Raw genomic sequence first — 17,646 nt, 5'->3', positions numbered from 1 at the left:
TATAAAATCCTCCTATATAATTCAATCACCTCTAGATCACTTATCACACCCAGTACAGCATACATGCCATGTGTATCTATGCTGCTTAGAGAATAATGGTGAGTAAAACTGTCCATGCATGTCCAGTAAAGACACAATTATTTCCCAAGCATTTGGACTGGAGGATGGTCAGATCCACAGAGAGGAATCTATGGATATAAATGGCGAGCGACACTTTGTTACTTCAAGGGTCTCTCAAGTGGAAGGCACCCTGGAAATTACCTGTGATCCTAATGGGCACAGGAGCTGGGAGGAGAAGTGGATACACATGCTAGAAGGTTTGGGATAATTCTGAGGTGGAGATGGGTTTATGCAGCTGTGAAAGATGAATTGTTTATAATAAAGATTTTTTTAGTTGACTTACAGAGTTCTCTTTTTTAAAAAAAAATGCTTTTGATTTACTAATTGACTACAAGTGTCATTACAGAAAATATAGGTACATTGGGCTCAGCTGAGTCCCTCTTTTGAATGGAACAGGTAAAGAGTCAAATTTGCTCACTACTTTTGTATTCTACCAATGGGCTCTGTGAAGAGCTGTTATGTCCTCCTCCAAATTCATACGGTGAGGTCCCAAACTTCAGTGCTTCAAAAGTGACAAATGGAAATAGAGTCCTTGAGGATCTAATCTTTAGGACAGGCCTTAGCCCAACATGGCTTGTGTTCCTGTACATTTAGACAGATGTATGCCCGGGCACACAGGGATAAAGGCTTAGGAGGACCAGAATCGGGCCACCATGAGCAGAGAGGCAGGAAGCCTGGAACTGATTTTTAGTGTCTTTAGAAAGAATTAACCCTGTCCATACCTTGAGTTCCAGGACTGTGACACAGCAGATTTCTGTTGTTAAGCCATCTGGTTTGTAGTGCTTTATCATGGCATGGCTGGCAAATTAAATCTAGCAGTAATTGCCTTAAGGAAGTGATTAGTGTTAATAATAATAAAATAGAAAAGGTATATCAATTGTACATCAATTGATTATTTTGCTGGTTGTTTTCCCTTTTGCTAATATTCATCCTCATTTGGTATTTGGCTATTATGTAGCCATGATTTAAATTTAATTCTTCCCTGAGAAGAATAAATTAAGTGATTTTCTTTGGAGTTGTAAGCCATAAGTAGTTTTGAGTTTCTGACCCTACTAAATGATAGAATTTTAGAATCATCCAGGTTATCTTCTCTTCTTATAGATGAAGAAGTTGAGGTAGTGAGGTGTCAGGACAAAGCTCTTATCTGTAGGTTTTCTGCCTCCAAGGAGGTAAAGTGAGGAACCTGTGTATCTCTTCCATTGTGATCGACTGTCTCATTGTGATTTCCCTTTGGTCAATCGCCTCTGCTCTGTCCACTCCTCCTCTTCACCTTGCTGAGTCTTACATTCTTCTTATGGACTGGATTGTGTTCTTCAAAGCTCACATGCTGAGCCCCTAAATCCTGGTGCCTCAGGTCAATATGTGGCCATATCTTTAAAGTAGTAATTACAGTCAAACAGGGTCACTAGGGTGGGTTCTGCTCTTAACACACCAGGAGACCAGGACACCAGGACAGGAGACCAGGACATGGAAGCACACAGGGAAGGCTGTGAGGGCCCAGGGTGAAGATGACCACCAACAAGCTCAGGAGGCCTCAGAAGCAGCCCACCCTGCCAACCTCAGATTTCTGGTCCCCATAACTGAAGGAAAATGAATTTCCATTGTTTAAAGCCACTCAGTCTGTGATACTTATGTTATGGCAGCCCAGAGAACTAATGTAACTCTTTGAAGACCCAGACAGCTTGTAACTACTATGTCATTGCCTACCTACTTAGGACATGACACCTATCAATCTAGTTTTATTTTTACCCTTACAGGCTTTTCATCCTTAGTTTCCAAACATTGGGTCTCCTAAGTGAACGTCAATGTAGCTGTCTGTTTTGAGACCTTTTCCCTACCTAACACATTTGATGGCAAAAAATAAGAAGTACTTGCATGTTGAATTTTGTTTGACTTTCATGAAATCTGGAGCTGAGTCTTAGTTGTGAACTCAGAATTATCACCAGAGCTCCCTCCAACATGCAAGTACTTCTTAGTCTTAAGGAACTTGATGAACCAACTCAAACTCTGTAAGCCTGGGGTGTTAATGGAATCATGATGTTGACCTTCCCAAATGATATGTTTTTATGGAAGGAATTTCCTGGAAGTCAAATTTACTGCAGAAAGATTACTTTAATTTTAAGAGTTTTAGGAGCTGTGGCAGAACCAAAGCTGTGCTTTTATCCAGTGAGGGCTCTGTGTCCCTGAGGATGAGGTGCCTGTGAGGGAGCAGGCAATGGGATCGCAGCTCCTGAAATCTGGCAATGGCAGATAGAAGCCCAAGAAAGATGTTCACAACCTAATCTTAGAATCCAAGTGCTCCTTTCCATGAACAAAGAGATTCTGCAGAGCATAATAAGCTAAGGATCTTGAGACGTGGAGCTTTCTGTGGATTCTTTTCATGGTTCCCATATGATCATCAGGGCCACTGTAAGTGAAAAAGGAAGGCAGGACGGCTAGAGTGAGAGAAGATGTGACCAAGGACAGAAGAGTGGAGTGAAGATGAGCCCACAACCAAGAATGAGGCAGAAAAGCCAAGGACTGGGTGATTGCCCTGGATCTTCCAGAAGGGGCACAACACTTCTGATACCTTACATTTAGCCCCAAAGAACCCATGGCTTCTGACCTCCAGAAATGTAAGATAAATCTGTGTTGTTTGAAGCCATTAGAGTCATTGTTATTTCTTGTAGCAGACGTGATACACAATGCAGAAACTACTACAGCTATCCAATAGCATGACTGCTGAGTCCTGGGTGTGAGAATGCAGGACTTTGGAAATCTGAGGAAAGAACAGAGCCGGGTCCCAGGCCACTCCACCCACAGCCCAACCCCCCACGTACTTAGCCTAGCTCATGGTTCTCCTTGAAGGACTTCCATTTCCTGTTCTGTGGATGCCTGAAAAGGGCATTTGATTAATCTGATCTAATCCCCTGATCTTCCAAGACATCTAATTAATCAAATTGGAGCAGATTGGCCTGTATGTGCTTGATCTGATTTTGGGACTAAATTGATTAATCTGGTATATTAATTTATAATGATGCACTAATGGCTGTCAGTGTCTAAATGAATAACCTCATTTGGAAAATAGAAAATACTTTACCGGACTCTTCTTTTTTCAAAACTTTAGGATAAAAGGTTAGGCAAAAGAGCAGCTGGGGATCTTCATGATTATCTTATTTGGGATATTGGGGAGGGGCGACTGTTTAGGAAGAGTCATCCACCCATCCTGTGTCTAGTGGAGACAGCATCAAGGGGAAGAAGCAGAACTGAGTTAGCACCGGTCTACAGGGAAAGGAGTAATTCTGGCAGCCAAGGTGACCCTGCCCAATCTGCTTCGGTGAATTCTGAAGGCTCCTGCTTGGTGTCCATGCCTGGGCAGATGCATCAGAACTACATGCAGGGATAGACGTGCTGTGCCTATCAATGTGGCCTGAGGCTGGTTGGCAGCAACGCAGCAGATCCGTCCATGGCAGTGCCTGTGGGGCCTGTACACCCTAAATAAGTGAGGCAGGTGAGGTGGCAGGCAGCTCCTGGGAGCTGGCGTTTCCTGTCTGGGGAAGCTGCCTGCCCCTAGGCTGCTGTGGCTGCTCCCTGAGCCTGTGACTAGAGAAAGTGTGTGTGGGCTCCATGCACAGTGCCAGCACAGAGCAAGCAGGGAATGGTGGTGGAGGTGGCAGTGAGGCTGTGGATGGCAATGGTACCAGGAAAGCAGTGCATCCCATGGCGATGTGTGATGTTTCAGTAGCTGCCCCTTTTTGAAGGACCCTAGTTACCAAGACAGACTCCATATTGCTGCTGAATGACCCACCTGCCTGCCTTTAGATGAACTCAAAAGGAGGAAGCTTAGAAATCTCCTCCCCTTAGAGAGTCTCTTAGAAACAACAATTAATCAACTATTGTTTTACAAATGTTCTAATGACAGGACGTTCCACTTCTGTACCTTTTACTTGCTTTGCTAGTTCTATCCCATAGGGGGGCCTAGAAACTGCTGGCCTCAAAGGTGTATAAAATATGTTAATCTCCACCCTGTTGGGGCTCGAGTCCAATGCTCAGCTTGGGTCCCAGCCGGTAATGAACTCCTGTGTGGATTTAATATCGGTCTCTGGTTGGTTCTCTCTCACTGGGTGCAACATTCTTGGAGGCCCCAGTGAGATACCCAGCTGCTCTGGAGCTTATTATCTTGGAGGTTTTTTTCTTTTTCGGAGAGACCAGGATTGGACATTGGCGGTGTTTGGCCCCTCTGGACACTGGTCTGAGGAAGAAGAGGCCACCCTGATGGTATTCTGGGGCTCCGGGTAGGCCAGTCCCAGTTGAGCCCTATCGCCCATCAACCGACCCACAGGAGTTTATCGGGGAAGCCTCTAGAGGTGAGAATCAAATGATTCTTAGTGCATTGTGGGTAGGTAGGAGGAAGCCAGATGCAGCACAGTTTCCCCTATCTAGGGTCTCTTCATGATGGTGACCAGGCTCGACTGGGGTGGAGTCCTCAGAAGAGTGACTCCCTGGGTGGGGTCTGAATTGATTCAGCCCCAGAGGTTTATGTGGCCAAAGTTTGTTTTTTGTCTGTTTATTGTTGTCTGTCTGTCTGCTTGCTTTGTGTGCCTTTTGCATTTTCACAGGCTAAAATTATGGGTTCCTCACAGTCCACAGAAGGAACTCTACTTGATTGTGTTTTGAATAACTTCAAAAAAATTTATTCCACAGACAGAGAAGATGAATATGGCATAAAATTTTCTAAAGGCAAATTGCAAACTCTGTGTCAATCAGAATGGCCAAGTTTCAGAGTTGGTTGGCCCCTGGTGGGAACTTATTCTGTGCCTATTGCTCACAAAGTTTGGAATGTGGTCACGGGAGTTGGGGCCCCACAGCATCTGGATCAATTCCCATATATCGACATTTGGATTGATATGTTGGAAGATCCCCCTAAATATTTTATACAATGTACAGGTCCCAATGTGTCAACCAATAAAGGTGTTCTCTAGTCTGACCCTGAGGACGATTTGCGCCAACCTCCCCCTTACCATGAGAGTGAAGTCGGTGCCTGGGGGAGCGGCCCTGAACCTCCCACTGCAGGCCCCCCAGTTCCAGACTCCTCCTTGGACCAGATCCGCTCACCTCCCCATACTTGATCAGGACAGGACTATGATCCATCAGCCCCGTCTTCCTCCTCCCTTTTTCCTTTAAAACAAATAGAGCCTGGGGGAGGATTGATTTATGTCCCTTTTACAACTAGTGATCTTTACAATTGGAAACATCAAAATCCCCCCTTCTCTGAAAAACCTCAGGCATTAATCTCTCTTCTTGAGTCTGCTTTCCATACTCATCAGGCAACTTGGGATGACTGCCAGCAGCTTTTACAGATCCTGTTCACTACTGAGGAGCAGGACTGCATTTATCAACAGGCAGTCAAAGAGGTCCTGGGACCAAACCCCAGTGTCACTCCCAGAACTCTGGGGTATTCGGCCAGGGCTGAAACAGTGGTTCCATCGCGACGCCCCAAATGGGACCCCACTGATGATGACGGTAGGAGGAGGCTGGGGACCTACCACCAGCACTTATTAGGGGGACTCTGGGCAGTGGACAGAAAGCCCACTAATTTGAGTAAGGTAAGTGAGGTTTGCCAGGGAAAAATGGAGTCTCCGGCTGCATTTTTTGAGAGACTTTTGGCAGCCTATAGAGTTTTCACTCCTATTGACCTAGAGGCTCCCCAAAATGCAGCAGCTTTAAATCTGGCCTTTGTTTCCCAGTCAGCCCCAGACATTAGAAAAAAATTACAGAAATTGGAGGGATTTGAGGGAAAGAATAGGACTGAACTCATGAGCATAGCCCAGAAAGTTTATGATAACCATGATGCCCCTAAGGAAGTCCTAGCCAAGAAACTGGGGAAAGTCACTATTGCTGCACTCCAGGCACAAGAGACAGGTCCTCTGAACAGAAGGAGGGGGAAGCCCCTCGGGGACTCACACTGTTCCCACTTGGGGAGGAACCAATGTGCTAGATGCATGAGGATTGGACATTGGAAAAATGAGTGTCCCTATGGGGAAAAAGGAGCCCCCTCCAAGAAGGACAAACTGGAGGTTTTGGTGATACAGGAAGAAGAGGACTAGGGGGGGTCAGGGCTCTTATCTGTTAAGCCCCTGGGAGCCCAGGGTAAGAGCCAAAGTAGGAGGCAAAATTATAAATTTCCTGGTTGATACAGGAGCAGCACATTCGGTTTTGATCCAACCACTAGGGGCAATAACCAAAAGAAAATCTTTTGTTCAAGGAGCCACTGGGATTGATACTACAGGCTTCCCTTGGACTGCAGAAAGGACAGTGGACCTTGGGCACCACAGGGTGACACACTCATTCCTTGTGATCCCGGATTGCCCATACCCATTGCTTGGAAGGGACTTACTCGAAAAGTTAGGAGCTACAATATCCTTTGAGGGCCAGCATGCTAGTCTTTCAATTGGTAACAAGCCTGCCAAAATTCTTGTTACTTGCCCCCTATCAGAAGAATATTTGTTGCTCCCCAATATTACACCTATGGACTCAAAAACCCCAGACCCAGACAAAAGGCCAAAGAGAAAATCTGGACCCACATTGAGAGGCTTCTGGCTGCTGGAATCCTTGTGCCATGTGAGTCCCCCTGCAACCCCTCTCCTTCCAGGCCAGAACCCAGGCACAGATGACTCCTGACCAGTCCAGGACTTGAGAGAAGTCAACAAGAGGGTGGAAACCATTCACCCCATAGTCCCAAATCCTTACACATTGCTGAGCTTAATTCCCCTGAAGAGACAGATCTACACTGTTCTGGATCTCAAGGATGCCTTCTTCAGTATCCCACTGGCCAAGGTAAGCCAGCCCTTCTTTGCCTTTGAATGGGTGGACCCAGATAGCAGCTACTCTGGTCAACTGACTTGGACTAGATTACCTCAGGGTTTTAAGAACTCCCCAACTCTCTTTGATGAAGCGCTGAACAGAGACTTGTCCCCCTTTCAAGCCACCCACCCAGAGGTGACTCTACTACAGTATGTAGATTACTTGTTGATTGCAGCAAAAGACACGGACATGTGTCAAAAAGCTACCCGAGATCTTTTAAAGTTGTTGGAACAACTAGGTTACTGGGTCTCAGCCAAGAAGGCCCAATTATGCATAAGTAAGGCCACATACTTAGGCTACCAGCTCACTAAAGGAAACAGACTGCTTTCTCCTCAGAGGATACAAGCTGTCCTACAAATCCCCCCACCTACCACTAAGAGACAAATTCGAGAATTTTTAGGGACAGTGGGATATTGCAGGCTGTGGATTCTGGGTTTTGCAGAGATTGCCAAACCACTTTACTCAGCTACCGTGGGGGGGGGGGGACCACTCCCCTAGTGTGGACAGAAAAGGAAAAAAGCTGCCTTTTTGGCTTTAAAGGAAGCCTTAGTGTCAGCACCAGCCCTGGCCCTACCTGATGTCACCAAGCCCTTTCAGTTGTTTGTGGCCGAACGAGAAGGCATAGCCAAAGGAGTGCTAGCTCAGACATTAGGGCCTTGGAACAGACCTGTGGCCTATTTGTCTAGAAGACTTGATCCTGTGGCAAGTGGACAGCCTACTTGTTTGAGGGCAGTTGCAGCCACAACCCTCCTGGTAAAAGAGGCAGATAAACTCAGCCTGGAGCAGGACCTGATCATCACTGCACCCCATGCAGTGGAAACATTGCTGAGAGGAGCCCCAGAATGATGGCTCTCCAATGCTCACCTGACTCAGTATCAGGCCCTGTTGCTGGATGTGCCACACATCAAATTCACCCAAGAGATGGCCCTTAATCCAGCCACCTTACTCCCGGACTCCGACACGTGCATGCCCCTCCATGACTGTCTGGACACTCTGACAACTTCTACCACCAACCGCCCAGACCTGACATTCCTCTGCAACACCCAGATGTGACCTTCTTCACTGATGGAAGCAGCTTCGTGGAAGATAGAGTCAGGTATGCGGGGTTGGCCATAGTTAGTCCAGGAGGACAGGTGCACTGGGCACAGGCATTAAATCAGGGGGCATCGGCACAGAGGGCTGAACTAATAGCTTTAACTCAAGCCCTGAGGTTAGGTCAAGACAAGGCTGTAAACATCTACACTGACAGCCAGTATGCATTTTCCACTGCCCGTGTGCATGGTGACATCTACAGGCAGAGAGGGCTACTGACATCAGAAGGGAAAACTATTAAAAATAAAGAAGAAATTTTGGCCTTATTGGGAACCCAGGGCATTAGCCATTATTCATTGTAAAAGCCACCAAAAGGGAGACAGCTTCGAGGCCCACAGTAACTCAGAGGCCAATGATGCGGCCCGACGAGTGGCCAAAGAACCAGTGGGGCCAATAGACATTCTGCCCATCCAACCCTTTGGCTACCTGCCAGAAAAGCCCACATATACCCCGGAAGAGGAAGAGGAAAATCAAAAGCGCAGAGGTACAAAATTGGACTCAGGCTGGTAGAAAGAGACAAACGAATTTGTCTCCCCCAAGCCACAGGGTGACAACTTGTTCATCAGTTACATCACTTAACTCACCTGGGAGAATCAAAGTTAAAAAGACTAATGAACTCTAAGTTTTCAATCCCAGGACTGACCTCCATGGTTCAGGACATCAGTTCCAGGTGTCAAGTGTGTGCACAGGTAAACTCCAAGGCGAGACCAAGGAACGAAGGTAATCGACTATGGGGAAGAGAGCCAGGGGAACATTGGGAACTTGATTTCACTGAAATAAAATCCAGCAATAGGTTCAAATATTTACTGGTATTGGTTGACACCTACTCAGGTTGGGTAGAAGCTTTCCCCACTTATGGAGAATCAGCCAACAAAGTGACTAAGGTTTTGCTCCAAGAGATAGTTCCCCAATTTGGCATCCCTTGCTACCTGGGGTCTGATGATGGGCCTGCCTTCACGGCAGATATCCAAATTATTGGCAAGGGCACTACATATTGATTGGAAGTTACACTATGCCTATCGCCTACAAAGTTCAGGGCAAGTGGAAAGGATGAATAGGATCCTGAAAGAAACCCTAACTGAATATGTTCTAGGAACTGGTGGTAGGTGGCCTGATCTGCTTCCTTTAGCCTTGTTAAGAGTTAGATGTACCCCATATGTTGACAAGTTTACCCCTTTTGAAATCTTGTATTGGAGGCCACTGCCACTCCTCCATAAGTTAAACCTTGAACAGATAACAGAGACTTCTTGTGTCTCTTTACTTCAGTCTCTTCAAGCCTTACAGATTCTTCAGAGTGAGGTCCAGGCCACAATACAACAGGCTCGAGAAAAATCCTTTATGATATTCAGCCCCACAGTTTCAAGCCAGGAGACCTGGTCCTGATATGCCAACATCAGACTAAGAGTTGGAAGGGGCCATATCCTGTTATTTTGGTAACCCGCTCCATTGTCAAAGTAACCAGGGTCACAGCTTGGATTCATCACACCCAGGTCAAGTCAGCACAAGCAGAGAGCCCAGAGCCAGCACAATGGAAGATCCTAAGTACCCCAGGAGACTTATAAAATTGGGAAAAGAGGACTAGTACTTCTGGTATATATTCTCTATCAATCATGTCAGCTTGGGGGAACAAATAACTTGTTGCTTCCCCATTTAGAAACTTGGGAATTAAGACTAACTTCTAGTGGAAAAATCCTGGCAAAAATAGAAAGAGGACCCGACCAATTGGAGGTCACCTTTACCACTAGCTTATGTCATATGGTTGAGGAGGCTTCATATTATGGGAACAGAGGCTGTGTGAAATCTGGATGCTATACTCTTACTAAATGGGGACTCCATCCTGTCCAATATTGTGTATGTCCAGGAAATGAAGACCCATATTGTGATGGTAATGGCAATGACTATCATTGTGCCCAATGGGGATGTGAGACTATAGCTTCTTGGTCCATTCAAATTACAGATCCCTGGTTGAAAATGTCTCCCACCACCGTATATCATGATAAAACCTGTGATACTGGCATATGTTATCCAATTACCATTACACCCCAAAGATTGGAAGATCCTGGGTGGGTAACTGGAAGGACATGGGGAATTAGATTATATGTATCTTGGTGGGACCCTGGGTCAGAATTTACCATCCAGCAAGGTCGCCAGTGGGTTGAGTGGCCTATGGGGCCCAGCAAGGACTTTGCCCGACCTATCCCCATAGCAAGGCCTAAGCCTGTGCCCTCGCCTACTCAGAAACCAGAACCCCCTACTCTTCCAACTGTACCACAAGATAAAACCCCCACTCCCGTGCTGGAAATGTTGATGAGCACCCATTTACTCCTCAACAAATCCAGGCCTGAGGAGGCTAAAGATTGTTGGCTCTGCCTCGACCCCAAGCCCCCATATTATTTGAGGTTGGGGCTTGTGGCTATGCCAGATTTGTCCCCCTCAACGGGTTGTGATCGGAGCCACCCTTGGCTCACCTTGGGGGACATCCAAGGAAAAGGAACCTGCCTAAAAGGAACAAATTACAGTTTGGATACATCACCTTATAGAGATCTATGTAATGATAGTTATAGCAGTCACCCTGCCTCAGGCCCCCATTACTATAAGGCTCCAGAAGATGCCTGGTTTGCTTGTACCAAGGGCTTGACTAAGTGTTTACCCAAATCAGTCTTGGCTACCCAATCTGCCACTTTATTTTGGGTCACTGTGTATGTTGTTCCACAAGTCTTGTATTATAATGGAAAAGGGGGCCACGAACCTCTGGGATTAACCACTGACCACTATAGGAGTAAATGGGCTGCCCCCATTTTAGTGCCCATTCTGGTAGGATTAGGAATAGCCAGGTCAGCAGCTATTGAAACTTCCTCCCTGATCCTTCAGGACACAAATTTTAAAGCCCTAAGCCACCAAGCAGCCAGAGATTTGGGTCACCTGGAAGACTCGATCTCCAGATTAGAAGACCAGGTTGATTCCCTAGCTGAGATGGTCCTACAGAATCGAAGGGGACTTGACCTCCTGTTCATGAAACAGGGAGGATTATGCAGAGCCCTAGGAGAAACGTGTTGCTTCTATGCTAATCAGTCTGGTGTCATTAGAGATACCTTAGCTATGGTCAGGGAAAATTTTAAAACTAAATATGCTCAACAAAATGATCAAAATTGGTTTCAAAATCTATTTGACTGGTACCCATGGTTAACTACCATACTTTCTGCTGTAGCAGGCCCCTGAGTTATCTTATTTCTGCTTTTGCTCCTGGGACCATGTATTATAAATGCTCTGACTAAATATGTTAGACAGAGGGTTGATGCAGTTAAACTGATGGTGTTGAGACAAAATTATGAGATTTTAGAAGATGTTTTAGAGGAAGAATCTGAAGAATAAATACAGAAATCAAAGATTTGATTAGGTTACAAGAACCAGTGGGGAATGAAGGACCCTAGTTAACAAGACAGACTCCATATTGCTGCTGAATGACCCACCTGCCTGCCTTTTAGATGAACTCAGAAGGAGGAAGCTTAGAAACCTCCTCCCCTTAGAGAGTCTCTTAGAAACAACAATTAATCAACTATTGTTTGACAAATGTTCTAATAGCAGAACGGTCCACTTCTGTACCTTTTACTTGCTTTGCTAGTTCTATCCCATAGGGGGGCCTAGAAACAGCTGGCCTCAAAGGTGTACAAAATATGTTAATCTCCCCCGAGTCGGGGCTCGAGTCTGATGCTCGGCTCGGGTCCTGGGTGGTAATAAACTCCTATGTGGATTTAATATCGGTCTCTGGTTGGTTCTTTCTCACTAGGTGCAACACTTTTCTCTTCCTCCTCCTCCACTGGCCCATCCTCCCATCATTTTCTTACTGCCCTTCAAGCAAATCACTGCTTTCAAAGTATTTTCAGAGTCCCTGTGACCTTCTGGAAAAAATCCACACTGAAAAGGCTTTCAGCAAAATTGGCTTGGAACCAGGCAGGAGCCTGGACTGTCTCACATAAGACATTGCTGAGGGCCTTTGGGGAAGCTCTCTTTCCCCTCAACACTCATCCCCTGCTGATGGCCTCACAGCTCCCAAAACCAGCAGCCATGGAGTTGGCTAGGGTTTCTCAGACACTCAAGGGTTCCTGTGAAGAGTCAGGCTTGAATGTGATTTACAGGATCAAAGTGGCAACAGCTTATGTGGTCTGATGGCCAGGGCCAGATTCCCACTGCCACTGGACCCCAAAGCCGTATTTAAGTACCCCTAGGGAAAAGTGGGTGACAGGGTTTCCTGATGGAGGTGAATTTTCTTTAATGTAGCAGAAATGGGCTTCTAGTTAGGATGAGATTCAGTCTTAGAAAAATATCCCAGACAGAGAGTCTACCTCCCCTAGGGAATAAGAACGGAGAATTTTGCATCCCACTTCTGCTTCTCAACTACCCGTGTGTGGCAGGGAAAGTGACATGAGTTCCTTGTATTTTAGTTTTATTCACCTGAAAAGTGACTCTGATAGTCCGTACCTCAGAGAGGTGTTCAGCTACCACACTCCAAACAGTTGATGTTTGCAGCACAACAATGCCAGCAGCAGGAAGCACCCGGCTCTGTGGCCGGCAATCCACACATGGTATTTTAGGGTTGATCGGCTAGCAGGGGAATAAACTTCATTGCATCCCTGAGTTTCCTTGGTGTTGATGCACCCTGAAGTGACACCAAGGCCGCGCAGATCGGGTTTGTGTCACCAGCCTCGACGGCATATACCTGGCATCCTGGAGAAGGTCTCACTGACTTCTAAGAGCGAGTGCTCTTCCTTCCCTGAACTCACCACCCACACCAGATTTCCTTGTGACTTCCACACTGACGGCGGGCTCAGGAGACAGTAGCGGGCTCAACACAGGGAGGACCACTGCACCTTCCAGAGGAACCCGGATGGGCAGTCTCATGGCCTTGGAGCTGCTCACTTTCACTCCAAATCCATCGAAAATGCACCTGCCTTAACTATTCTAAAAATGATGGTCCAGCTTGGCATGCGGGTACACACTGCACTGATAACCCCGGCCTTCTAGGAGGCAGGAGGATGAAAAGCCCAAGCGCTTTCTGGGCAGTTTAACAACTCAGAGAGCCCTTGCCTCAAAAAGCTGGGCGGTGGGACTGGGAACATAGTTCAGTGCAAAGGCTTGGGGTTCAATCCCCAGTATAGAATAAAAGGTCTGCCACAAAATCTGTCCTTGCTGCTTATACATCCTTCTGGCTACTCAGGTTCTGCGCTTCTCCCATGGACACAGGCTGTAGAGCTTAGATCTACCTGGAGATTTAAGACAGGCTTCGTAATTACAGGTGTGGGGATCACAGTACCTTTGCATGTCACTCAGGCTACATCTACACAGTTCTAGAGCGTTTCTATGATTGCCCTAGGTTTTTTGCTAATTTTGGGAGGAGAATGGAGTCAGTCATTGAAGACAAGTCGTAGCTACAAATTTAGATGAGAGTTGCATAGAAATGTGAATAATTTGTTTTCAATAAAAGTGATAATAACTAATTTATTAAGCATTTTCTAGGTACCAGGTATGTTTTAAGACCTTAGCAAGCACTGTATCTGCGGGTTCTATATCCATGGTTTCAAACAAAGAGTAAATAAAATATTTTTAAAGTTACATCTTTACTGAACATGTGAAAAAAATTTTCTTGTCATTATTCCTTAAACAATATAACAAGTATTTAATAGCATTTACACTGTGTTAGATATTATAGGTAATCCAGAGGCGATTTGAAGTATAGGGGGGATTATGTACGTTATATGTAAGTGCTATGCCATCTTATTAAAGGGACTTGGTGTCCACAGGGCTCGGTATTAGGAGTTCTGGAATTCATCCGCCACCGATATTAAGAGGCAACTGGATCAATTCATGTGATGCTTGACATATTCTTATAGATGAGGAAACTCACGTTTGGAGACTGCGGGAAGCCAGGACGCAGCTAGCAGGACGTGGGCCGGGCCGGCTGAGAGCTTGCAGCCCCACAGCCCCCGAGGCCGAAGGAGTCAGCAGGGTGGCGGGGAACCCAGATCCGACGGCCAGCAGCGTTTCCTTCCGGCAGGAAACGGTCCTGTTTTTTGAAGGGAACAAGCTTAACTTTACACGCTTACTACTCCAGGGGGAGAGTCCTGTGTTTTCTGACCCGCTCGCTGGAGACCCTCCGCTCCCCCTAGGGCGCTGCTTCCCTGCTGGAGCTGAGCAGCCCGGACGAGACCCTCGCCCGGCCGGCGTTTTCAGTCCTCTCCAGCCCCTGCCACTCACCGCCCGCCTCAAAGCTGGGTCGAGCTGCTCTGTCCTTAAATCCTCACGTACAGCACTGCGGGTTCCAGACGGTTCCGGGCCTGATCACACCGGGAGAAAGCTCGGCACGCGGAGGTTGCCATGGCGACCGCGAGGCGGGCGAGGCCGCGCAGGCGGCGGCGGGGTTGGGGGGCGGTGGCGGCAGAAGGGAACCGGGGCATCGCGCCCAGGCCGGGTCCAACCCGACCGAGCATCTTCCGTTCTCACGGGACGTTCGCCGCCGCTTGCTGGCCGCAGCCCCAGTGCACACGGAGACTGCGGAGGCGCCGCGGCCCGGGCTGCCCTGGGGTTCCCGGGCGGCCGAGGGCGCCTCCTTGTGCACGCGATCGTCCTGCAACAGCACGGGGAAAGCAGCGAGGTTGCCCTGTGGCCCGAGGCGCCTGGGAGAATAGGGAACAAGAGTACAGGTGCCCGTCGGCCACAGCTCCGTGTGCCCTTCCGAGGACAGCGGCGCAGGAAGCCCGGGGCCCATGCATAAGCACGCAGTTAATACTGTGATTTAATGCTCTGAGGAGGGAAGGGCAAATTCAGACACGGCGATCTGAACTCAAGGGGAAGTGAGGGAACAGCGAATCGTCCGCGTCAGTCCTAACGGGATTCCGAGGAGGGCTGAAGGCACAGGCCCGAGGAGCCAAGCTGCGCCAGCGTGTGCAGGCGGAAGCCCCGTACCGCGTCACCGGACCTCGACCGCCCCCCGCTGGTACTGCACCCTCTCCTACCTGGGCGGCAGAGGTCCCAGGAGAGACCGCGTCCCGTCCCGGCCGCCTGGCCTCCACTTTCTTTCCTCCTCCTCTCCTCAGCCCAGTGCCTTCTAGGTGTCAGGCGCCTCACGATTCACACCCAGCTCCAGTTCCGGGCACGCAGACTGAAACCCTCCCCGGGCCGCCGGCAGGAGAGCCTGGAAAAGGCCCAGCACACCCGGAAGTGGGGCTGCCGGGATAAATCAGGCTTCCGCGTGGTGTGGTCCGCTGCGGGTGGTGCTGGGAGACAGGGCCCTGGCCTCAGGTTCTCCACCAGTGGCGAGCAGCTTGGAAGTTCAGCATCTTAGAAACTGTGCTGTGCCCTGTGCTCCCCTCGCCACGTTTGCAGAAAGCGCCTCTATGACGAGAGCGAGTCTGCATGAGGGCAGGAGAGGGACCAGGGGCAGGTGAGTCGTCTGCCACCCACCGCACCCCACCATCTCCACCCTCTTCAGACCACACCCACCATTCGAGGTCACGCGTGCTGGTACAGAACACCTCCGCCTGACATTTCAGACTTAGCCATTTGCCGTTGTTCACCTTGCTGCAGAAGCAGGAGGATGGGCATGACAGAATTAACTCAGTTGGTGTTGTATTCGTGCTCCCATTTTTCCAGTGGCTTATCAAGCCACTATGCTGTCTTTAAAAAAAATACTTTTCCATAGAGATATCTTTAAAATCATGTATGTAGCGTGCCTTCTCGGATGTCTTCCCAGTCTCATTTCTACTCCTGTTCCCTTCGGTTAAGAGAGTGAGACCCGAGCTGAACCTCCAGTCCACACAGACACCTCGCTCTGGCGCCCACGAAGCACTCGGGACCGACCAGGTGGGCGAACCTCGATGAGCCTCTCCGCCAGCCCTGCACTGGCTCGCTAAGGCTGCCATAACAAAACGCCACAGACTGGGCAGTTTAAAAAAGAAAGACGTATTTTCTCCCAGCTCAGGAGGCTGGAAGTCCAAAATCAAGTCTTTGGCAGGTCTGGCTTCTCCTATGGACCCTCTCCCTGGTTTCCAGATGCTACCCCCATGCTGTGCCCTTCCCTCTGTGTTTCCACAATCCGGGCTCTTCTTCCTCTTCCTATGAGGGTACTAGGCATTGGGTCAGGGTGCCCAGGGTCACTCACCCCCTTTTAATGTAGTGCCCTCTTTAAAGAGCCTATACAGTCCCATTTGAGATACTGAGGGCTAGGGTTGCAACATGGGAATTGGGAGGGGGCACAAGTCAGCCCATCATGCTTCCTCACTGAAAGAAGATGTTTAATGTAACATCAATAATTAAGGTAAGATACACTCATAAAAATTGCCCCAACTGAAGAAAAGCAGGACTGAGCACATACAAAATATGCCATCACCTTAACTCCTCTACTTTCAGTCTCTCCATCCCTGGAGCACATGTTTTGAGGTGGCCATGCCAAGGAGGGAAGAGTAGAAGCAATGGGTAACACTGAGCAAAGAAGGGGAGTCACTAACACATCCTGGCACCCTGTAATTGAATAACTGCCTAGTCACATGTCTTTGTAACTCTCCTCACTGCTGAGCACATCCTCCCTAAGGTTCCTGTTTCCTTGGAGGGTACTATTTCTTCAGAAACAGTTTCTGGCCATCTGCCATTCACTTTTTTAAATAAGGTTCCATCCTTTGGCATCTGTTCTTGTCACTCTCAAGCTGTTCCTAGGTCACCCTTGTTACACGGCTTCAACTAGAACTCAGATGCACACGGCTCCTGATCTGCGTCCTGTGACTTGCTATGTCCACCACACCCCACCCCCTGCGATGACACAGGAACCGTCACTCAACGTAGCCAGGACTGTGTGAATCAGCCTCCCTCCCAGCTCTGCTCCTTTATGCACCCCGAGTGTGCCTATACATACAAGTCAGAAAGGAAGGGCTGGAGAAGTAGTTGGCTGGGAGGTGACACGTGGCCAGGCATGGCAGGGTGAGAGACTGGAGGAGGTGGAGGTAGATTGCTAGAGAGGGGGGAGGGAAGGAAGGGAGAGGCCAGGCTCCTGGAAGAGGCACTTGTGGTCAGGATTCCGTGGAGCACCAGGAAGGGAGCTAAGATGGGAAGAGGTAAACCTTGGGGAACTGTGAGGGCAGATGCAGGAGGGGCGGTCTGAGGACCCAGAACTCGTGTGAGGAAGGGGAAGTCACTGAGGTCACATGAGGGGCAGAAGGTCCTTGTCTTCCCTTCCAAGCCAGTGTGGGGAGTGTGCAGAGTAAGCAGCTCTGTGTGCAGGAGGCTGCAAGGGGCCATAGTCTCAGAGGAGTGAAACAGTAAAGGAACCTGCAGAGAGGTGGTTAAGGAAACAGGGATTTTACCCGAGACTGAACATGATCCCAGGGAGTACCGGGCAGTGGGAGGTGGGTTGGGGTGGCAGATGTGTGAGGCCCACAGGTTGGCGAGCGACCCCAAGTCCAGGACTTCTGGTAGAGACTTCCGGTGGAGCGCACTGTGAGATGCCTCTGGTGGTCTCCAGAGAGACAGTGGTTGTAAAACTTTGGGGGAGGGGGCAGGAAACAGGGTTCTTTCCAGGGATGGGTAGAGATTCGGGGTGACCAC

At 48.5% G+C, this 17,646-nt stretch overlaps 1 protein-coding gene across 1 annotated transcript in view; it reads right to left on the bottom strand.

The window, feature by feature from the left end:
• Positions 1 to 16,248, bottom strand: part of Myo3a (myosin IIIA) — a 420,268-nt gene extending 404,020 nt beyond the window's left edge. Inside the window, exons 1-3 of the mRNA XM_087207257.1 lie at positions 15,066 to 16,248; positions 14,308 to 14,726; positions 13,958 to 14,116 (exon numbers count right to left, since the gene is read on the bottom strand). The gene's annotated coding sequence lies outside the window, so the exon portion shown is untranslated. The remainder of the gene's footprint in view (positions 1 to 13,957; positions 14,117 to 14,307; positions 14,727 to 15,065) is intronic.
• Between the last annotated feature and the right edge of the window lie 1,398 nt (positions 16,249 to 17,646).

Source organism: Heterocephalus glaber, unplaced genomic scaffold, assembly GCF_053883595.1.
Source record: "Heterocephalus glaber isolate CG9 unplaced genomic scaffold, H.glaber_assembly_v1.0 deba00000768, whole genome shotgun sequence".
Lineage (NCBI taxonomy): Eukaryota > Metazoa > Chordata > Mammalia > Rodentia > Bathyergidae > Heterocephalus > Heterocephalus glaber.
This window is presented reverse-complemented; position numbering and strand designations above follow the sequence as displayed.